General features: G+C 33.9%; 1 long non-coding RNA gene across 1 annotated transcript; it reads right to left on the reverse strand.

Annotated features, from left to right (window-relative positions):
* Positions 1-423: 423 nt before the first annotated feature.
* Positions 424-17,521, reverse strand: LOC105107366 (uncharacterized). Its single transcript, XR_838864.1, has 3 exons — positions 17,511-17,521; positions 3,939-3,942; positions 424-588 (listed from the first exon to the last, which is right to left on the reverse strand). It is a non-coding gene; the product is annotated as an uncharacterized LOC105107366 (long non-coding RNA).
* Positions 17,522-17,942: the final 421 nt, after the last annotated feature.

Below are 17,942 nucleotides of genomic sequence, written 5' to 3' on the forward strand. Positions count from 1 at the left end.
AAAATTGCGACTATTATCTAAAAAAACTAAAAATGAATGTGAAATCAATAAGTTTCAAGTGTTTGAAGTATAGGGTTGTATTAACGAAGTGGTTGAAGGGTAAGTGTTACAGTGTTAAATGTGCACGGGGTGCACACCTAAGGCATGCTGTCCAATACCAGGCCTAAGGGTGCTGGCAGTCATGCCAACGATGGGATAAATTAGCAGCGCAGATTTATGCAGCTATAAGTTTGTCAAAGGAAAAATCGGCAGCACAGATTGCTGGGCTTGACGATGGAATGTCCAAGCCAGAATGGAAGACTCGTCAATGGCATAGGCTGGCGAGACTTGGGGCTGTCGAGAAATGCGGGGTAGCGCAGGATGTTGACAAACATAGGCTTGGCGATGGAATGTTCAAGCCAGACAAGGAAACTTGTCAGGGGCATAGGCTGGCGAGAACTGGGGCTGTCGAGGAATGTGACAGCACAGATTGGTGAGGAATATGGGCTTGGCGATGGAATGTCCAAGCTAGACAGGAAAACTCGTCTGGGACATGGGCGGACGAGAATTGGGGCTGTCAAGGAGTTCAGCAGCGCAGACACTGGGAGCCTGCGCGCAGATGGGAATTCGGCAGCACAAGATTTGGCTAGCTTGCACGCAGATGCGAATGCGGCAGTGCAGACATTGGGGCCTGCACGCAGTTGCGAACTCGGCAGCGCAGGATTTGGGGCCTGCACGCAGAAGCAAATTGGGCAGTGCAAGATTGGGCAACCCGCACGCAGATGTGCATTCGGCAGCGCAGACATGGGGGTCTGCATGTAGATGCGGATGGCATCGCAAGATTTGGCGACTGTACCTAGGGTGCGCACTCGGCAGCGCACAAGAGCTTGCTCAAGTCAGGGGCTTTACTTGGCAAGATCTAAAACTTGGACGAAGGATTGTCCAAGGCATGTGAGTGATTTAGCAGCAGATGAAGTTAGAGCTGGCAAATGGACTGCCAGGCAAGCATGCAGAAAGTGGGAGCATAACTGGGGTGTTTCCAAGTTGCTGAAATCATGAAGCACATGGGGGAGGAAGTTCTCCACTATATCCTGGAAATGGGGATATAGGTGAGCCACAAATGATCATGGAGATCATGGGGGAGTAAGTGCCTATTATGTCCTGAAATATGGGGATCATGGAGGTGCCCTGCAGCTCACATACTTGGCTATAAATGGTGATGGTAATTCTTTGTTGTATAGGGAAAATACATAGAGAATAGAATGCATAGAGAGGAAATAACGTATGTAAACTTGTTGGTGTAGCATGCGAATTCTGTGCATAGCACATGTTGTGTAATCCTTTGTTGATGAGATAAATAAAGGTTGAGAGGTATTCTTGTATTCTCAGTGTGCTTGGTTAAGAGCAATTCTACTTGTGTATTCCGCTTGTCTTTAACATGGGAAAGTGGGGAAACCTCTCGGGTGAGGGAAACACTTAGTTAATAGGCAAACACGAGTGGATAAACGAGGGAAGGCTGAGTCTAGCGAGGGACTAGGCTGCCGCACGGGTTTATTCGCGTAGCAAAAAATTACCCCGTGACACTAGCGGCTCATAAATGTCATAGTTAAACCCAACCTAAACGATTTCTAGTAAAGTCATAATCACCATCCCCGTAGCGAAAAATTTAACCCTGTGACAGTAAGTGTCATAAGCATATATGAAAAGCCTAGTTATTAAACTCAAATTTTAATCACGGTTGGATTTCATTTTAAATTGTATTTTGTATTGACTTGTCCAAATTTCAGTGACTTTGCAGGCTAGTTCGCGTGACTTAGTTGATTTAGTTAAATTTAATTCAAGACCTATGAATTTTTTTTAAATGAAATAATATTATATATTTTGAACAAAAATATAATTGATATAGATTGACAAACCTACGCCACACTAGCCTAAACTACCATGAGAATGTGGGCCTCGACGTCAATCAGGCCTAATCAAATTGGTATGGCTGTTAAATCCTCGTACACTGAAATTGGAAACTAAATCCTAGTGCAGTTTAGCATTCCCCTAATTTCCGTCTCCCAGGAGTCCTAATCTTGTCAAACGTAAACCCTACAAACTACTTCCTCTTTAGCTGTATCTTCAGGGGGGAAAAAAGAAGATGAGATCCAAAAATCCACCCAACAAATCCACAATCAAGAGGTTACGTTGACAAACAAATTGACCACCAAAATCTTTTCAAAATTGGAAGATGAACCCAAAACCCTAATTCGCTGAACGGCTGTGTACAAGAATTGGGCTTCCTTTGTCTCCGAAACTGTCAATCCCTCCCTTAGATTCTCAGCTTTAGGTAATGAGGGCCATTCTCTTCCATGCTCAAAACTTCACTACCACATCCCACAATCTGCAATCCCTGCTATCATGAATGTGTTTGCAAATCTGGAATCTTTCGCAATTAAGCTCTGCAATTACCCTTCTCTCGAACTTCACATCCACCTTATCGTCAAAACATCACCAAGATGAAGGTCAAGTGGGATGGTAATGTCGACCAAGCCTTTTGTTTGTTACATTATATGTCTGCATTTATTTCAAGTAATGATAATGAAATTAAGGAATTGAAATTCGTAAATGCAACTTCTCTTTCGGTCGCGGAACTTGTATATAAGCTTGTTCTTTTCTTGTCAAGCCTAACTGTGACCTCGAGCTCTGATTAAGAAGTGAGGTTCTAGAACAAGAGTTGGCAAATTCAAAAACTGAGCGTGTTCATTTCTTAGCCTCCTGACTAGCTTCGTTATTCCAAACCCTAATTAAGGTGTGAGGTTCTACTAGAGGGAAGTTGTTTATAGGACCAGAATAGCTGCTCAAGTTCGATGCGAGCATGGCTTATTGTCTTGGGGAGATACGAAGACGAAACCTTTAATAAAAAAATCATTTCTGAAATTTATATAAGGCTCTTCTTGCTAAAAGTAGTTGGTGGATTCTTAGTTTGGGGATATAGTTGAAGGAGTTCAGTGTTTATTGGGGCTTTAGGTGGAAATAGTTATCTGTTGATTAGTTTTGATAGTTGAACGTAATTTCGTTATGGAATAGAAGAGAACGGGATTCTATAGGTTAGCAAGCCGGAAACAAAGATGATTTTATTGTATTAAGATAATGTACAAGGTTGCTTAAGCTAGATGCTTGGAAGATGGCACACCCATATAGAAGAGAAGGGGACTGCTTATCATATTAATTTACTTCATCATAATTCATGTTGCATTATTCCTCAGGAAATGTTGTATAAAAGATTTTTATTATGAAAGAATAAAATGATAAGAGAAAGAAGATGGAATAATGTTTCGATTTGTTAGATATGCTTATTAGTTATTATATATATATGGACCATAGAACTGGATTTCTATTTGTTCATAAAAGGCTTCATAATATTAACAAAATTATAAAAATTTTAATGTTTTCGAGTTCAAGATGAACATAGGCTGGCTTCACAACCTGGATAACATGGTTTATCGATCAGCTATTTCCCCTAAAATAAGAGTTTTGCCTTGCTAGTTTGTATTTTCATAGGATTGTAACCATAGAAGGCAAAGAAAAGCCTGGATGGGCAACCGAAGAAAAATCAAAGCCAAAATTGGCGTTCAAAAGAAAAACCAAACTAGAGAACCCAAACATTAAATTCAGATGGAAATTTATCCTATCCCTTATCACATCCAAAAGTGACTTCATTCAGCCATGAGTACTTTTGTATCCCACAGGCTTATAATAGTATCACAATCCCAGCCCCTGCATCCAACTATTAGTTTTATAGCATTATGAATGTTTGATCATGAATACAAGATTTAATATGGTTCATAATATACTTACATTTACGGGAGTGATGAACTTTTATTTTTACTATTTTACTATAGGATTACATAATATATATTTATAGTAATCTCCAAACCACCTAGAAAAATGCAGCCGGTCAAAGATTATTCCACTCCCCTCCCTCCACTCCACTCCGACATCTATTTACAAGCCACAAATTACAACACGTGGGATTAAAATTGGATACTATAGAAGTGAAGTTAGATAGTCATTCAATTAGAAGTCTCTGTGAAAGTGAAAGTTGTTCCTTTTGCCATTCATAAGCACTAAATTTATTTCCTTCAAATTTAACTATTGAAGAATATGAAATATATGTGTGTGTGTGCGCGCGTGTGTATTAGAGAATAATATAAATCATATCTTGGGATCTTACCTTACAATTTAAAGTATTAAGTTGAGATAATTTTTTAATATGGTATCAAAATTTTAATGATTAAGTAATTACAAGTTCAAATCTCATCATCTCTATCATCTCTATTTATGTGATAAAAATTAAGTATAAACAATCACAGGACAAGATAATTATTTGACATGTTGATAGAGAGATTTTATTAATATAGTTAGATTACCATTATTAAACCAAAGGAAAAGCTAGCTAATATGAAAAGATTGTTGTATGATATTATAGATTGAAAATCTGCTCTTTTTTTTTTTTTATGGAGTTAAACAAGGATAAACCTGATTTTATAGGTCTGATGTGTTAATTTGAAAAGCTATTGAATTTCAGGAAAGTTAAGCCTACGAGGACTTCTCTTCTTATTGTTGACTAATGCATCATGTATGTGCTTCCCTACCTTAAAAACCAAATCAGAGACTAGTAACAATATGAGCTTCATTTATAATGATATACTCCTTTTAGCATTCATCAATGAACTCTTGTTCCATTTGTAGTTGGAAAACTTGTGCCTTTTCTTTTGAAATTAAATGCTTGAGTCCTTAACCCTCTTTATGTATGTGTTTTCAAAATTAATTGATTGATTGGCAAAAAAGTTTCTAAATGGTAGTTGATCTCTTTATTTTCATATAATCATGTTCTTGCTCTATTAACCTTCAAAAAGAGCATGGGCAAGATGAAAAGAAAAGAAGTGTTGTTTTAGGGAGTTCATACATCATATGATTTGGTTGCATGATTATAGTTTTTTTTTCCATAAATTTATATTTTGTATGTTTTGTTTACTTTACTAAATTAATAAGAAAGTTAGTTAAATTTGTTTGATTTATATTTAGCTTGTAATTTTTCTAGCTTATCTTTTGTTACTTTTCTTCTCCTGTGTAGTCATCCTCTTATTATTATTTTTTTAAAAGATGTGTATATTATTTAAAAATCAAAGTCTGGTGGGAGTAGTACAGAAGTTATACAATATCTTACTATGGCAAAAAGCCATATATAGGATGAAGCACAGTTTAAGATAAACAAAAGCAAAGAAAACCATAGAATATCCATCCGAATGAGCTCAAAGCTAGACATTCCTCTATAAAACAAAACGGAAATAACTCAAAGATATAATGGCAGAAGACACAAGAGCAAGGCCACAGAAAAATGGTGGAGTCAAAGCCAGGCAACAAATTCACTTGATCTCTGCACTCCTTGTTTAACCATGCAATCTGCCATGCAATTACTTTCACAAAAGATATGGGAGAAGGTGATTGAACCAAAATATGCTTTTAGTCTATTAACAGAGGAGAACAGATTATGATGCTTTTAGGAACGGCTGTAAGGCTTATTCATCCAGCTAATGACATTAACAAAGTCAGATTCTATGATGAGGTGTTGATGATGGAAGAGACAATTAGATGCTACTAGTTCAATAGCTTTGACAATAGCCCTTAACTCAGCAATATTAGAGTCTAAAATACCAACTGGAACAGAAAACATACCGAGAAGATGGTCATGGTGATTTCGTAGCACACCACCTATTCCAGAGAGGCATGACATACCAAGAGAGGAGCCATCCACGTTCCATTTGAAGCTATTAATGATAGGAGGATACCACATAGTATTAATAAGAAAGTGTTAGTCTGTTTTAGGGAAGTTCCATTTGGTTTTGAGTTTTGGCATTTAATTTAGTCTTTATTCATATTAGTTTATTATCTGCCTATCAAATTACGAAGTGCGGTTATGTCGAAGCAACATTTCCATCACTGTGTTCTAGTTATGTTTCTATAGTTTCACTGATTTATGTTGCTCATCCTATGCCTCATCTGTTATGCCAAACATTGTAACATATATTTTAATGGAAATCGCAGATGAAGAGCTCCCTGTACCAAGAAGTCTGATGAACAAATTAAGAATTTTGATAAGAAATTCAATGGGATACCACCTCGAAGTTCCAGAAAGCTCTGAAGAGATCTTCAGCATCTCTTTCTGTCGTATAATCTTTTGTTTCTCCTATGTTGATTCTCATATATGCTTGCTATGTGAAACCTTGAGTATTACTTAGAACAGCTGAAATGTGAGGTTTGTAATAACTAGCCATGATTTATTCCATAGTTTATATATATATGAACATCAATAAAGACGAGCCTACAAGAAATTCAATATGAATATATATATATATATACATATATATATGTATATGTATACATATACATATATATATATATTAAAACAAAAACTACTATTTCACTTAAAAACGAATCAGCAAAACCTCCTTTAGAAATATGACATATTGTAGCTAAAGATTTTATTCACTAACTAGGGAATAAATCTATTTTACAGCTTATTTGTATTCTTCCAAAGCCTTCACCGACATAACCATTCGGTATTTTATAGGTTCGATATGAGTAAGATGGCTTAGCCATGTTTCTTAAATGGAAAAAACAATGAGGATAAAAATGCATGCCACTTAACTGTGGAAAGATGAAGAGATTAAATGCATTTCAAGTAATTCAATTATCTTCTATCTGTCATGACTCGATTCGAGATTTGTTTTGATAAAGTTGAGAGATAGGGCAAACCCAAATTTTGGTAACCCTAAACTGCTGCCATGTTAATGTGGGCCTCAAGAGGCCTAATCAAATTGGTATGGCTATTAAATCCTCGTCCACCTAAAATGGAAACTAAAACCTCGTGCAGCTCACCATTTCCATAATTTCCCTCTCATAAGAATCCAAACGTTGCCAAACGTAAACTCTACCAACTACAATATCTGCACCTGAGAAAAAAACATGAACAAATCTGAATCAACTCAACAAAGCCAAAACCAAACCAAGACATCATGCTGAGGAGATCAGCAATGTTATCAGACGAACTCGTGAATTTACCTGATGAATTGAGCACCATAATCTTTTCAAAAGTGGAAGATGACCCCAAAACCCTCATTCGCTGCTTCCTTGTCTGCAAGAACTGGGCTTCCTTTGTCTCCAAAACTGTTAATCTGTCCGTCAGAATGTCGTGTACAGGTGAGAATGCTGATTCTCTCCCATGCGCAACCCTTCACAACCACATTCCCTCATCTGCAATCCCTGGTATCATGAAGCTGTTTGCAAATCTGGAATCTTTTGAAATTAAGCTCTGTCATTGTCCTTCTCCAACACCAGAAACACCTTGTTATCAACACGTTACCAAGGTAAAGGCTGAATGGGCAGGTGATCATTCTAAAACTTACACATGCACAGCAAATGAAGTTGGATTGTTATCAACTATACAAGGACCACTGGTGTCTCTTGAATTAGAGGAAGATAAGTTTGATACCATCGAAAATTCTTCAGCACTGGACTTGTATTGGACAGTATTATATTACCGGCCGGAAACATTGAGAAGCTTGGTGATTATGAGTGCTAAGATGGATGAGCTTAGATCAGAAGGGAAGGTTTTTATTAGTTATGACCAGCTCTCAGAGTTTCCTGATTCTATTTCGAGTTTAAGTGTGAACAAGAGCTGGCTTGAGAATCCAGAGAACGTGGTTTATTGGCACAAGAACCAAAGGCGAAAGAAGCGTTCGCTTCGAGAGAAGGTGTGGCTTTTTTATCAATGGCAATCTTTAATAAGCAACGAAGGACAGAACATGAAAGATCTGATTGAAACAAAGGCGGATCTGATGAAGTTGCTGGATGGAGTAGCTGATGGTGATAATGGCAATGGAAAACCTAGATCTCTCCGAAAGAAATAATTCTTGAAGTAAGTTCTTGAACCTCATTATATGCTAAATCATTTGGTACTTATCAAGTTATATGTCTGGATATTTATTTTTATTTTTTATAAGCAAAGCAGTTAAAGCCTTGAAAAGACAAAGATAACTACTGATCAAGGGGTTAACCGAACAAAAACAACATGAAGCAAGACATCATGACATCTTGTGTTCCAAAAATCTATTTGAAGAAGCCACAGTATCACATTCATGCCACAAACTAATACATTCTCGAAACTCCTTGTTTCGCAAGCATGTCTGCCATATGATTTGCTTCGCTGCTAGTATGTGTGAAATTTACGGTCCTCAAAGCATATGAAAATTTAGAAGCCAACATAAATAGTTCTTGATAATTCCACGGTCTATTACTTGGGCTAAGCATCCGCTGGACCACAATAGCAGAGAAATAGACATTTGTCCATTTAACTAACCCATCAACAGAGAAATTAATGCACAATATGAGAAATAAGGATATAGTGCCTTGATCCATACATATAATCTTGTTAAAATTAGGAGAAAAGCTGACTCATAATCAGGTTGTTTGCTATTAAACACAAGATCATTCCTAGGAATCCCATATGGACCAAGATATGGTAAAGAAAAACATTGACCACACCTTTCTTTGGAACTCCTCATGTATAAGAAACTCCCATTGTTGGAATAGATTTGAAAGATTCCTTGGGCAGCACCAAGAAAGTCCCCACCATTCTATGAATTTCGACTAAATACTCCAATGACAGTGATAGTGGATGAGTGAGCGATCAACCAATTCCACAGACAACATTCATACAGGACATATAGCATCGTTAGCCCCAGTATATCTCTTATAACTAGATGATTTTGCTTATGTTTATTTTGCTCTTATGTTTATTTTGCTTAGAATAGCCATCCAAAAAATGATTTCCATCCTCGGGGGGGTATAAGCCTTTCCACAATCCATAAAGCGAAACATGTTTGGGATTAAAAAGTAGGATAGCAATCCACACATAGAATTTATTTATAGTATATTCTCCATTTGCATTTGCCTTCCAAATCAGCATATCCTTGAAACCATATGCAATAACAATTCTTGAAATCTTTCCAATAAAGAGTTGAAAAGAGACACCTTAATACCTTTCAAATTCCTCCTTCATCTGAAGTTCCAAATCCACTGAATACCATCCTAGAATCCCATATTGGCCATGGTGGAACATTTAACTTCAGATAGATTGTACAATATGAGGAATTAAACTGCAAGACAACAATTTCCAATCCAAAAACTAGTATTATGGCTGTTACCCACCAAAACACAAGATTGTTGATGAACAATATTCTTCAATCTTTCATCATTTGTGTTGCTACCCAGTTTGGGCTCCACATAAAAAAATCAAGAAAAGAAAAAAATATATAAAAAACATCAAAAAATACTGGAAGAAAATAAAAAAAAAATATCAGTGAGAAAAGTATACCATAATGCCTAAGAAAATTGAGGAAGAAATATAAAAGATTGAGAAATTTTATAGTGTATTTTTTATTGATGAAGGCTTTATTGGCAAATAAAATTTAATTTGAGGAAATTTTAAAATTTGATATTTAAGGACTCAATTAGAATATTTGAAGGATTATTTGAATTTATTGGGGGCTTAATTGCAAGAAAATCAATTTTTAAAGTTAATTTAGGCTTTAATTAGAAGAAATTAAAGTCTGGGGTTGAATTGTAATTTTTAGAACTTAATTTGTTCAAATCAAGATTTTAATTACATAATTATTAAATTTTGATGGGTAATTAGAAAACAAATTGAAAAATATTGGAAGAAACTAAAAAAATATATCAACAAGAAAAGTATACAAGAATGTCCATAAAATTTGAGTATACCATAATGCCAATGAAATTATTGAAGTCTAATTAAAGAAGAACAAATATACAAGATTAAAAAATTTAATAATGTATTTTCTATTGAAAAAAGTCCTATTGGCAATGAAAATTTAATTTGAAAAAAAATAAAAATTAGACGTTTAAGGACTCCATTAGAATTTTTCAAGTTTTATTTGAATTTATTGAGGGCTTAATTACTAGAAAATGATATTTTAAAGTCAATTTAGACGTTAATTAGAAAAAATTAAAGCCTAGGGATCAAATTGTAATTTTAGGAGTTAATTTGGTCAAATCATAGGCGTAATTGCATAAATATTGGAGTTTGATGGGCAATTAGAAACTTGATTAAATAAATCCCAAACCAAGGACCAAACTAGAAAAGACATGTGAATATAGGAGCTTAAATTGACCAAATCAGAGACTAAATTTAAAAAATTAAAAGTTTGTACGCCAATAAAAGGGCAAAATGCATAAAATCATAATCAATGACCAAAAAGAAAACATCACCCAACATAGGGGCTGACAATCAAGTTTGGCGGGGATTAAATTGTTTGCAATTAAAAAGTTTTTGTATCAATTAAGGATGCATGTGCCATAATTCAAAGAACATGGACTAAATAAAAAAATTTGTTAAATTCAAAATTAAAAACCCTACTTTCTGGGGTTTAAACCTAGACAACATGTCGTTCAACCTCTATTCATCTTTTGAGAGCTCGTTTTGGAGTTTTAGACCTCCAAATGTCATGAGGTTTTTTTGAAATGAAAAAGGAACAACCCTATTTCTATGAAATTAGATGTTTACATCTCATGTTTTTCATTGAAGTCCCTAACATCTTGTCCCTGATTAGTCATCACTTAAATTTTCAGACTTGTGGTTGATTAGGTTGGTAATTTCAAACACATGAATATGAAGCTACAGACCTCTAACTTGATAAAAAAAAAATTGGATTCAAATGAGAGGTGTGCATTTTCTCTACAAAATTCAGGTAGTCTCAGGAAATGATGATGTCAAATTCACTTCGGCAAAACATTGAAAGATGACAACTCAGCCATCAAACTCCTCATCCTTGATAGTGCCATTGATTTGCAAAAATCAATTTGGTTTTCTAAGTTCATGCACAAAACGTACACAGGCTCCTTATTGGATCCTTATCAAGGGCTCACAACTCTCCTTTCAAAACCAAAAGGTCATGAGTGGATTTAAGACCTCTTAAAATCCTATAAATACCCCCCTTAAGCATGTTCAAAAGAGACAAAAAAAATAAAAAAGATACCAAAAAAAAAGGAAAGGATAAGAAAAATGAGAGTAATAACAATAAGAAATATAAGGTTAGAGTTCCAAAAGTACAAACCAAGTTTTTTCTAACCTTTGTAAGTTTGTGAAATGCAAAACTTTCCAAAAAAAAAAAAAAGAGAGAATAACTTGTTTTTGGTATACACTATATACCTTAAAGTATGTCCTTTGTGGCCTATTTTTGTTGTTTTTGTTATTTTTTTGTTTATATTGATGTTTAGAAGCATAAGAAGGGTTTTGAATACTTAACAAATAATGTTGCATTCATCTTTTTGTTGCTTTGATTTCTATTTAATCTAGTTATTTTAAAGTTTTTTTTTGTTTTTTTAATATATTAAAGCTTATATGTAAGTTCTTTCCTTTTATATGTATATATTCAGTTTCAGTGTTCATATTGCCTATTGTTTGTTGTTTACTCGATTGTCATGGAGTTAGAGTTGGGGATGGTAATGGTAACGGTAATGGTATTGGTATTATTATTCTTGTTGATGGTGCATTTTAATTTCGGTCTTTGAGTTCTGGTTGTGTTTTTACAGTTTCATTGATTTTTTATGCTCATCCCGAGCTTTATATTTTCCACCACACCTCGGAACTTATACGTTTTGATTATTGGCAGAATGCAAATGGTAGATGAAGTCCTCCATGTATCAATAAGGCTGATGATTGATTGGGATCACCTACACAAAGAACAGAAAAGCGATGTTGACTATCATCCATAGATATCTTTTTTCTGTAATATTATCTTTTGTGTGCGACTTTCCATGTCAATATAGATGGGTTGTTACATTTCTATATTGGCATGAAAACTAGATGTGAAACCTTGAACAATAGATTTTCTAATCATTAGCCATGGCTGGTTGGAACATCATTAATAAGGAGGGGCTTTTGTTGTTCTGTGATTCAAAACAGTATATTTGTTATTGAAAGTTTTAATGAAACAGTAGTTGTCAGGATATTTGAATAATCATGGTATTTGGATTTTTATTTGGAATATTTCATTTGTTCGATATGGTAAAGCCAATGATAGATTGCCCAATTCAGTTGTCATATGATTGATGGCATCAGAATTGGTCAGCCAGACTTGTGAAGAACTTGAAGAACATGAGGATGGAGAGGCATAGTTAAGCCTCGTATGCATGGCTTGTATAGAGGGCTATTGGGCTGCTCTGTGTTGTGCAGATGTGACTAATTCTTGCTGAGAAGGAGCTGCAGATGAATTATACTGCAAGTTCTGTGGTGGCAGATGATAAGAAAGCTGTGGAGAATAAGAAGCATTGGTGTGCACCCCAATGTAGTTAGGACCCTTATTATTATAGAAGCAATACCATGTGGTATGATTACTTCTTCCACAAATGTGACATTTGGTATGCTGAGGAGATGAATTTCCATAAAATAGGGTAGTGTGGCCCTCAAAGTTGCATAATTGACAAATTGAAAGCATTGATGCAAGAGGAGATTGAAATTGCTAACCAAGAGATGAACCAAGAAATCCAGGATTAGAGTTGGGAAACACGTGGCAGGGGAAAAAATGCTGGACTAGAAGCATAAAATCTAGATCCCTAAGTAAAGCGACCTCTACCCCTGTTCTTATTCCCATTATAGGACTGAAAGCCTCTATTATTCACCTAAGATTAACCATTATTTAGAGAGAAACTTGGTGACTAAAAAAGAGCCCCTCATATGGAACCTGTATTGGTAACCATAGCTGTTATAAGAGGATTATGAACTGAAGTGTCAACAATCACTTCTTCTGCAAGTAATTGCGATCTAAGTCTTTCAATGAGATCACATTTTCATGCCCTCTAATAACACATGAAAATAACACATCTGAAGGTGTATATTCAGCAGGTAGACCATTTAAAGAAAGAATAACAATATCTTCATCTGCAAAAAAGACCCTAACCGCAGAAAGACAGTTCCTGGCCTCTTTAATTTGATAAAGGTACTGTGAAATTGAATCTGATCCCTTTTTAATTGTTTGCAGATTGGATTTCATTTGAAAAATGTTAGTCCTAAATACAGTGGAGAATTGTTCCTTCAACTTAGTCCATAGATCCTTAGAACTTATACTACCAATTGCACAAGACATAGCAATAGGTGATAATATGGCAATAATCAATTGCATAATAGCTCGATCATGCATTTTCCATACTATATACTCATCAGTAGGGGAATAAGAAGTAATACCAGATTCATCGGAATTTGAATCATATTAAGGTGGACAAGGGAGCAAACCATCAATATACCCCATAATTCCATTGCTTTCAAGCAACAGTTCCAGCTAAAAGTTCCAATTGAGGTAGTTCGAATCATCAAGTTTGACATTAACTGATGTAGAAATAAAGGGAATGAGGGCTATAATCGTAGATTGAAGTAGCTGAATTTGTGAACCAGTCACCATCATGATTCTTATATCAATCTATGAATGAGACAATATACCAAACACTTGTTATGCACAATTCAGAAAAATTACAAGCCAAGAAATGAAGATTAACACAAAGCACTAGAAACTTCAAATGTAAGCAAAATTGTAGAGCAAGAACAGGATTGAGGTAGAGGTAACAGAAAATGCGGAAGCAATAAAGGATCAAGAATTTAAAGCATGAGCAACAATGTGCTCTGATACCATGTTAATCTTTTATATATATATATATAAAAGACTACAAGCTTGTATATTACTGCCATTAGATAGAGAGAAAATAGAGAGAAGTAAGGAGACTAAATGAATTCCTTTTTGTTTATTCAGCTTGACATCAGTCACACGAGATAATTATTTATATAGTTGTAGTTAACAAACTAATAACCTTCAGCTAACTAACTAATTAACTGCTGTATTATGATTATGACAAGTGTCTCTAACAGTTTGTAGACTAATGGAACATAGCTAAGCTCAAGAAGAGGCTTCTTCACTCCAAACAAATAGTCTAAACAAAAACTCATAATTTTTAAATCAAACTCATATTTTCCTAAATAATTCCACAAGCTTAATTGTATATTGTAGTCAATTGAAGCTATTAAAAACCCTCATTAAGCTTGGAAGATGATGTAACCAACAAAGTTTCTCAATTAAGTACTATTGCAAACCCTAATTGAGAATATCTCCGCTGCTAATGATAGATTTTTTTAAGCCAATGTTTGAATTAAAGGAGCCCTTCTGAAAGTTCAGGTATTCCTTTGATAAACAGTTTAGAACGAAGTTAGTACAAAATCTTTTCTCTATCACCGGAATTTATTGTCTGCCACATAAACTTCGTGTATCTTTTGCGGTTTAGATTTGAAAAACTTCATAGTACCTTTTTATACATCATAAATTTTATAAGAGTGTTTGGATGAAAGTTTTAGATTACTAGGATATTCAATGTTGTTTACTAAGTATACTAGACTCACTGCTTTTGTAATGGCTCAGAATGATGCAAGACAAATTTAAAAGATTAGTTTGGAGACTAATATTCACCATCTTTTATTGAGTTGCTATTTGGTTGTATATTCTAGGTTCAAACTCCATCTATACTGGAAATGAACTATTAAAATCTTCTGATGACATCAAATTATGGTGTACTAGGAAATTTTAGGTAGTTTCTTTGTTTTTGTTATAGTAGATTAATTTTTTTCTAAGTTTATTCCTTTTTTTCTTCTCTTTTTTTGTCATGTCAGTGTATTCTGCTTTGGCTATTGGTTTTATAACCTTTTCAATGTGCTCTTGATGATTATTAAAAAAAAAAAAGTTTGGAAGATGCTAATTGAGCCAAAAAAAATTTTTTTTTGTATTTTTAGCTTAATTTTAGATTTTATATTGTCTTTTATATTTGACTAAGGATTCTTAATAATTTTGTACCTTGTAAATGAATATTTGTAGCTTATTTAAGGAGTTGCAGATTAGGAAAAATAATAATAATAATAAAATATGAATTAGATTTCTTGTGGTGATAACGTAACCCTTGCCAAAAACAATTTTGTCTCTCTTTTACTTGCTATCTTTTTGTGTTGTTATTCATCCATGTCATTAGGGTAGGGGTCGGGGTTGAGCCGTGATTCTTTCAATCTCTTAGCTCATGTTACAAATCGCTTCCAGGATTGAATGTTAAAGGCAACATTTAAAAACTCAGAGTATAGTTCGAGAAAAAATATCTAAAGTAGAACCTTTCAGTGTTTCCTCACTCGGTAAAACCCAAATGGTGACTCAAACCTTCTTCTGTTCCTTGTTTTCCCCAGTGTTAAATTTCTGCCATCACATCTTCCAAGAAAATGAAAAGATCCATATCGACCAAGCAAGGCCACAACCTTGAGTATCACTGTGAAAAGATCTAAAAGATTATCAGTAAAATTCAAGAAACTCCCAGATGAATTAATCCTCAAAATAGCAGCTACCTGACTCGATACAAGAATTTCCATCAGTTGCATGACAATGCATCATCTTTGATTAGATGTACCTGTCAAGCTTGAAAAAGTTAACACTTCCTATTGAAGTCCTATCAGACTCCATTATATGCATACTAATTGAATATATAGAGTGTAAGAGCACAAAAAACACATATATAGAGCACGAGAGCACAATGTATTGACTGTGATTCGAGAATAGAGAGACAAGCCTTGCTAATGGGCTTAAGTTGATTGAATTTAAAATTAACGAATAAGATTTTCCTCATAGGATAATGATTAGTAGAAAGCACAACCAATTGAATTCATTCTACTATTAAAATAATAGAAGGCTACAAATGTTTTGTGTAATGTCTTACGGTTTCTTTCGCTGTTCATTAACAAGTTCAGAATTATTTATGTTGAATTTGGTTTATATTTCAAGATAGAAAAGACATGTACAAAAAGAATAAAAACATGTTTGGTATTTGGTTAGAGGGACAAATACATGAATATTAAAAAAAAAATTGTTTCTGAGACAGTTTTTTAATTAAATTATGTCTTTTTAAAACAAAGAGGATAAGAGAATATATCCTTTGTCTTTTTTATCTCGAAATAATAATCAATCACTCCCTTACTATATGAATTAAAGAAAAAAACCACATCAATCACCTAAAGGAATATACATAGATTAAAATGTGTCTATAAAAACCAAGAATTCATCAATCATAAATTATCAACAAAGAAAAAAAAATTAATAAATATGAAAACTAAGCAAAAAGAACCCACCAATCCCAAAAAACCTAAACAAAATTAGAGAGGAAAATTCAATGTATGAAAAAATTGAAAACAATAAATATGAAAACTAAAGCTTTAGGGTTTGAAATCTCAATAACCAGAACGGCTTGAAATCACAAAGCTACTCATTATTTTAGGATATTGTGAACTTTCTAAGGGTAAGAAATGCACATGCTGTCTAAATTTTTGCAATCCAAATAAAAATAGTAAATCGTTAGTCAAATTCTTGCATTCTTGTACTACGAGGATACATTTGGTTAGTGTCTCGAGAATGGAGGAACGTAAAGAATAATAAAAACATATTTACTTGAAAAGACCGATGTTTTTAAACCGAATTTTGATTGAATTATCCGATTTTGGTAAGATTATCAGAGTAAACCTTATTTTTTTATAAATTAAAATAATATTATTTTAATAAAAAAAAAAAAAAAATTAATAGCTTACGATTAGGTTTCTGACCGGATCTTGCCAGATCAACCAATTTAGATTAGTCAGGTTTTTAATTATTTTTATTTTTTTCATAAATACAACCTGATTTTAGATTTAGGTTTCAAGTTAACCCGCCATGTCAAACTGGGTTTTAAAACTAAAAAAATAAAAAATAAAAACATCTAATAAATTAATCTCTATGACACTTTTTAAAATAAATTATTGTTCTTTCAAAACAGGAATTGTAAAAAGACTTGTTCTTTCTGCTTCTACTGTTTTCATCTTTCACATCTTTTCAAATACTATATGATTTTAAAAAATATATTTATTTTATTTTATTTATTAAAAATTTAATAAAAAATTTAATTTATCCTATATATAATGTTTTTATATTTAAATTAAAATAATAATTTTCAAAATAAAATGATCGTCAATAAAACCTAGCCCCCTTTAATCTTATGTTTATATTTATTTTATTTGATTTGAATTGCTTAACACATGTGACATCATTTCAACAGTCAATCTTATCAAACATATAAAATAAAATAGGCATGCTTATATACTCCGTGAAAGAAAAAGAAGCCGTGTTCACTAATTTCAAACCCTTCTTTTTCTCATAATTTGTCATAAATCCAAGTATATAATGTAACAACTACCATAAGATTTGGCATTTAACAAAAACATATAATATAAATTAATTAACATCAAACATGAGTAAACAAAATCAAGAACTTACTACAAGAATTATTACTGTGGGTACTGAGATCTCTGTGTTTTACAATACCATTACATATCACCATCATGATCACCCAATCCGTCCAACAACTCCTTCGCATTTTTCTCCCTGACAAATTTTTCATGATGTAGTCCATTGTTGGTTACGAAAAACTTCGATCGATAAACCAGCCACACCTGCTCCTGAATCAAGTTCTCCTTATCCGAGTTGTTCTTGTGCCAATAAACAATATTCTGAGGATCCTCGAGCCAGCTCTCGTTCACTCTTGAATTCGAAATCGAATCATGCAACTTTGAGACCTGTTCTATTGTTATAAGAACTTTCCCAGATCCAAGCCCATAATTCTTAGCACTCATAATCACCAATGTTTTCAGTTTTTTTGGCCGGTGAGCTATCATTCTCCAGTAAAAGTCTATTACCAAAGAACTTTTGATGGTAGCGTGTTTCTCTTCGTCAAAATCATGAGACAGCATAGCTCCCTCGATAGTTGATAACGTTCCAACCTCAAATGCCACGCAT

Source organism: Populus euphratica, unplaced genomic scaffold (genome assembly GCF_000495115.2).
Source record: "Populus euphratica unplaced genomic scaffold, PopEup_1.0 scaffold157.1, whole genome shotgun sequence".
Lineage (NCBI taxonomy): Eukaryota > Viridiplantae > Streptophyta > Magnoliopsida > Malpighiales > Salicaceae > Populus > Populus euphratica.